Source organism: Caretta caretta, chromosome 28 (assembly GCF_965140235.1).
Source record: "Caretta caretta isolate rCarCar2 chromosome 28, rCarCar1.hap1, whole genome shotgun sequence".
Lineage (NCBI taxonomy): Eukaryota > Metazoa > Chordata > Testudines > Cheloniidae > Caretta > Caretta caretta.
This window is the reverse complement of record NC_134233.1, coordinates 2,712,185-2,718,030: the sequence shown is the minus strand read 5'-3', so window position 1 is coordinate 2,718,030 and position 5,846 is coordinate 2,712,185.

Below are 5,846 nucleotides of genomic sequence, written 5' to 3'. Positions count from 1 at the left end.
CTGCCGGAGACGGGGGGCGGGTTAGACGGTGCCCCCCAGGGTCCGCCCACCCCTCCAACAGGGGACAGGGCGGGGATATGGGGCAGGGCACCTGTCCAGTGCCCCCTGACCCCCCAACACCACCATCCCCCCCGTCCCTCCCCCATCCCCGATATCCCCTCCCCAAAGCCTCCTGCCACCTGCCCCACTCACATCCCCCGACATCCCCTCCCGCGACATCCCCCCCCTTCCCTCCGGCCCCAACATCCCCTCCCCCGACATCCCCTCCCCGTCCCTCCTCCCGCCAGCCCCGACTTCCCCTCCCCCGACATCCCCTCCCCGTCCCTCCTCCCTCTTGCCCCGACTTCCCCTCCCCCGACATCCCCTCCCCGTCCCTCCTCCCTCTTGCCCCGACTTCCCCTCCCCCGACCTCCCCTCCCCGTCCCTCCTCCCGCCAGCCCCGACATCCCCTCCCCGACCTCCCCTCCCCGTCCCTCCTCCCGCCAGCCCCGACATCCCCTCCCCGACCTCCCCTCCCCGTCCCTCCTCCCGCCAGCCCCGACTTCCCCTCCCCGACCTCCCCTCCCCGTCCCTCCTCCCGCCAGCCCCGACATCCCCTCCCCGACCTCCCCTCCCCGTCCCTCCTCCCGCCAGCCCCGACATCCCCTCCCCGACCTCCCCTCCCCGTCCCTCCTCCCGCCAGCCCAGACATCCCCTCCCCGACCTCCCCTCCCCGTCCCTCCTCCCGCCAGCCCCGACTTCCCCTCCCCCGACATCCCCTCCCCGTCCCTCCTCCCTCTTGCCCCGACTTCCCCTCCCCCGACCTCCCCTCCCCGTCCCTCCTCCCTCTTGCCCCGACCTCCCCTCCCCGTCCCTCCTCCCTCTTGCCCAGACATCCCCTCCCCGACCTCCCCTCCCCGTCCCTCCTCCCGCCAGCCCCGACTTCCCCTCCCCCGACATCCCCTCCCCGTCCCTCCTCCCTCTTGCCCCGACTTCCCCTCCCCCGACATCCCCTCCCCGTCCCTCCTCCCTCTTGCCCCGACTTCCCCTCCCCCGACCTCCCCTCCCCGTCCCTCCTCCCTCTTGCCCTGACTTCCCCTCCCCCGACCTCCCCTCCCCGTCCCTCCTCCCTCTTGCCCCGACTTCCCCTCCCCCGACATCCCCTCCCCGTCCCTCCTCCCTCTTGCCCCGACTTCCCCTCCCCCGACCTCCCCTCCCCGTCCCTCCTCCCGCCAGCCCCGACATCCCCTCCCCGACCTCCCCTCCCCGTCCCTCCTCCCGCCAGCCCCGACTTCCCCTCCCCCGACCTCCCCTCCCCGTCCCTCCTCCCTCTTGCCCCGACTTCCCCTCCCCCGACCTCCCCTCCCCGTCCCTCCTCCCGCCAGCCCCGACATCCCCTCCCCGACCTCCCCTCCCCGTCCCTCCTCCCGCCAGCCCCGACATCCCCTCCCCGACCTCCCCTCCCCGTCCCTCCTCCCGCCAGCCCCGACTTCCCCTCCCCCGACATCCCCTCCCCGTCCCTCCTCCCTCTTGCCCCGACTTCCCCTCCCCCGACCTCCCCTCCCCGTCCCTCCTCCCTCTTGCCCCGACTTCCCCTCCCCCGACCTCCCCTCCCCGTCCCTCCTCCCTCTTGCCCTGACTTCCCCTCCCCCGACCTCCCCGTCCCTCCTCCCTCTTGCCCCGACTTCCCCTCCCCGACCTCCCCTCCCCCTTGCCCCGACTTCCCCTCCCCGTCCCTCCTCCCCCGACATCCCCTCCCCCACCTGCCTCCCCCTCCCTGGGCCTCACCACTTCTGCTGCGCTGGATGCCTCTGTCCCCCCCTCCGCCCCCCCGGGGGTGCGAGCGACGGGTGGCCCCCGCGGCTCCTCCTGGCTGAGACTCCCCCGGTGCCGTGGGGAGTCCTCACAGCCTCATACACCACTGTGGGGAGAGTGGGGGTCAGCCATGGGGGCAGAGCCAGCTCCGGGGAGAAGGTAGAATCACCTCAGGGGGGAGGGAAGGGGGAGGGGAGGGGGGTAGAATCACCTCAGGGGGAGAGGGAAGGGGGAGGGGAGGGGGGTAGAATCACCTCAGGGGGAGGGGAGAAGGGGGAGGGGGTAGAATCACCTCAGGTGGAGGGGGGAAGGGGGAGGGGAGGGGGTAGAATCACCTCATGGGGGAGGGGGAAAAGGGGAGGGGAGGGGGTAGAATCACCTCAGGGGGGAGGGAAGGGGGAGGGGAGGGGGTAGAATCACCTCAGGGGGAGGGGAGAAGGGGGAGGGGGTAGAATCACCTCAGGTGGAGGGGGGAAGGGGGAGGGGAGGGGGTAGAATCACCTCATGGGGGAGGGGGGAAAGGGGAGGGGAGGGGGTAGAATCACCTCAGGAGGAGAGGAGGGGGAGGGGAGGGGGTAGAATCACCTCAGGGGGAGGGGGGAAGGGGGAGGTGAGGGGGAGGGGGTAGAATCACCTCAGGGGGGAGGTGAGGGGAGGGGGTAGAATCACCTCATGGGGGAGGGGGAAAAGGGGAGGGGAGGGGGTAGAATCACCTCAGGAGGGGGAGGGAGAAGGGGGAGGGGGTAGAATCACCTCAGGGGGAGGGGAGAAGGGGGAGGGGGTAGAATCACCTCAGGTGGAGGGGGGAAGGGGGAGGGGAGGGGGTAGAATCACCTCATGGGGGAGGGGGAAAGGGGAGGGGAGGGGGTAGAATCACCTCAGGAGGAGAGGAGGGGGAGGGGAGGGGGTAGAATCACCTCAGGGGGAGGGGGGAAGGGGGAGGTGAGGGGGAGGGGGTAGAATCACCTCAGGGGGGAGGTGAGGGGAGGGGGTAGAATCACCTCATGGGGGAGGGGGAAAAGGGGAGGGGAGGGGGTAGAATCACCTCATGGGGGAGGGGAGGGGGAAGGGGTAGAATTACCTCAGGGGAAGGGGGGAAGGGGTAGAATCTCCTAAGGGGGGAGGTGAAGAAGGGGGAAGGGGAGGGGGGAAGGGGGAGGCGGGGAGGGGGAGGCGGGAAGGGGTGAGGGGAGCGGGAGGGGGTAGAATCACCTCAGGGGGGAGGGGAGAGGGGAAGGGGGGAGGGGAGGGGGTAGAATCACCTCAGCGGGAGGGGAGTGAGTTGGATGAGCTTTGGGGAAAGGGGTGGGGGCAGATATGGCTTGGGGGGGGCTGTGTTTGGAGGGTGGGGTGGACTGCCTGGAGAGGACTCCCCTGTACAGACCCCTCCCTGCTGCCCCAACTCCTCTCCCAACTACAGAACTAAAGGTTTGGGCCCCCTCCCCAAAAACTGCTCTTGGGGGGAATGGCGTGGATCGAGGCCAGGCTGGGGTTAATGTGTGTGGGGGAGGGAGCGGGTCCAGGCAGGAGAGAGTTAATGGGGGGCGGGCTGGGATGGGGTTCATGGGGGGGAGTGGGTCCAGGAGAGGGTTAATGGGGGGGTCCATGCCAGGGTGGGGTTAATGGGGGGGGAGTGGGTCCAGGAGAGGGTTAATGGGGGGGGTCCAGGTCGGGATGGGGTTCATGGGGGGGGTCCAGGTCGGGATGGGGTTCATGGGGGGGAGGAGTGGGTCCAGGAGAGGGTTAATGGGGGGGTCCAGGCCGGGATGGGGTTCATGGGGGGGAGTGGGTCCAGGAGAGGGTTAATGGGGGGTCCAGGCCGGGATGGGGTTCATGGGGGGGGGAGGAGTGGGTCCAGGAGAGGGTTAATGGGGGGGGTCCAGGTCGGGATGGGGTTCATGGGGGGGGGAGGAGTGGGTCCAGGAGAGGGTTAATGGAGGGGTCCAGGCCGGGATGGGGTTCATGGGGGGGGGAGTGGGTCCAGGAGAGGGTTAATGGAGGGGTCCAGGTTGGGATGGGGTTCATGGGGGGGAGTGGGTCCAGGAGAGGGTTAATGGGGGGGAGTCCAGTCCAGGATGTGATTAATGGGGGGGAGTGGGTCCAGGAGAGAGTTAATGGGGGATCCAGGTCGGGATGGGGTTCATGGGGGGGAGTGGGTCCAGGAGAGGGTTAATGGGGGAGGTCCAGGCTGGGATGGGGTTAATGGGGGGGGAGGAGTGGGTCCAGGAGAGAGTTAATGGGGGGGTCCAGGCCGGGATGGGGTTCATGGGGAGGGGAGTGGGTCCAGGAGAGGGTTAATGGGGGGGTCCAGGTTGGGATGGGGTTCATGGGGGGGAGTGGGTCCAGGAGAGGGTTAATGGGGGGGGTCCAGGCCGGGATGGGGTTCATGGGGGTCAGGGCAGCCCAACTGAGACCCAATGTCTGTGGGGGAGGGGCAGCTTTGCTCCTGGCTCCGCCCCCAGGGCCGGGGTTAACCCCTTCCACCCCACCCCTCCCCCCACCGCCCACCTCTTGCGCGACTCTCTCCAGGAACCGGCCAATCACGCGGCACCCCTCCTCTGGCCGCCAATCATCGTCCCCATCCGTCCCCTAACGCAGCCTGCAAGAGACCAATGGGACGCCAGACAGTCACTGTGGGGCGGGGTCAAGGACCGGGAGAGCCAATGGGAATCGGGGGCGGAGCAAGACGCAACCAATGAGGTGAGTCTGCTGAGATGCCAAGGTGGGGGCGCTTCAGGGGGGCAAACCAGGAGGAACAGCTGGGGAGAGCCCTGGGGCGGGACTGAGGAGCAGTGGGGGGGCTGTGTGGTGGGACTGAGGGGCAGCAGGGGCCGTGGGGAGGGACTGAAGGGCAGTGGGGGGGCCGTGGGGTCAGGCTGAGGAGCAGTGGGGGGGCCATGGGTAGGGCTGAGGAGCAGTGGGGTGAGGGCCGTGGGCAGGGCCTAAAGGCAGCAGGGGGCCGTGGGGCCGGGCTGAGGGGCAGCGGGGGGCCATGAGGCGGGACTGAGGAGCAGTGGGGGGAGGGCCGTGGGCAGGGCCTAGGGGCAGCAGGGGGCCGTGGGGCCGGCACACGGGGGCGGAGGAGATGTCACAGGGTGACAAGTGCAGCAAACGACCCATACATGGGCGCCACCCCTAGCCCCACCCCCGTGCAGCAGGTGGGAGGTGGGGGGGGGGAGCTGCGGCCCCGGCTCTGCCCCTCCCCTGGCTCCGTGACTCACCCCGGCCCTGTCCCACCAGACGGATGCCGCCCAGACGACCCCTTCCCGCCCCCCTGGCCCCATCTGGTTCCACCGGAGCGGGGCAAGGGGGCGGTGGGTGACAGACGTGGGGCATGTTGGTGGTGGGTGACGCACACGGTTGGGGGGGGCAGGAAGGGGGGGGCAACGTACGCTCCCAGGGGAGGCCCTGGGGCACCAGCTGGCACCCGGCACACGCCAGTGACATGCGACACCCATGGCACACGGAGGCACCCACCACGCTCCAGCATGCCAACCGCATGTATCAATGATGCACGGCCCTGCCTGTCACATGTGGACACGCCAACAACACGCCAACAACACAGACACGCCAACCAGTGCTGAGGACACGTAGACACGCCGGTGACACGTGTGCCGGGACCATGCCATGCACTCGAGGCCCCCTGACTCTGCCTCTCACTTTCACACGCACATGCGTGAGCTCCTTGTGCACGGCGGCACGCTTGTGAGCTGCCCGTTTACACATGTGATCGCTCCGAGCCCAGCTGGGCACACGCACTCGGCACATTCACACGCGCTCCCACCCCCCCCCCGGCCTGTTGTCGTCATGGCCCATCCTGTGCTGTGGGAATTTCGGGGCTGGCCCATGACGCGTGTGTGAGAGGAAGTGTGCAGGGGGATTGTGCGGCACGACGCCCGTGTCAGACGCTCTTGCTCCCCCCCCCCCCCGTGACGGTTTATTCACATCCCATCCCGCCGGCCGTGGGCTGCCAGACCTGGGGGGCACGACGGGGGGTGAGGGTGTGAACGGGGGAGCCAAGGCAGCGGCGGGGGGGGGGGAAGATGGGCCCA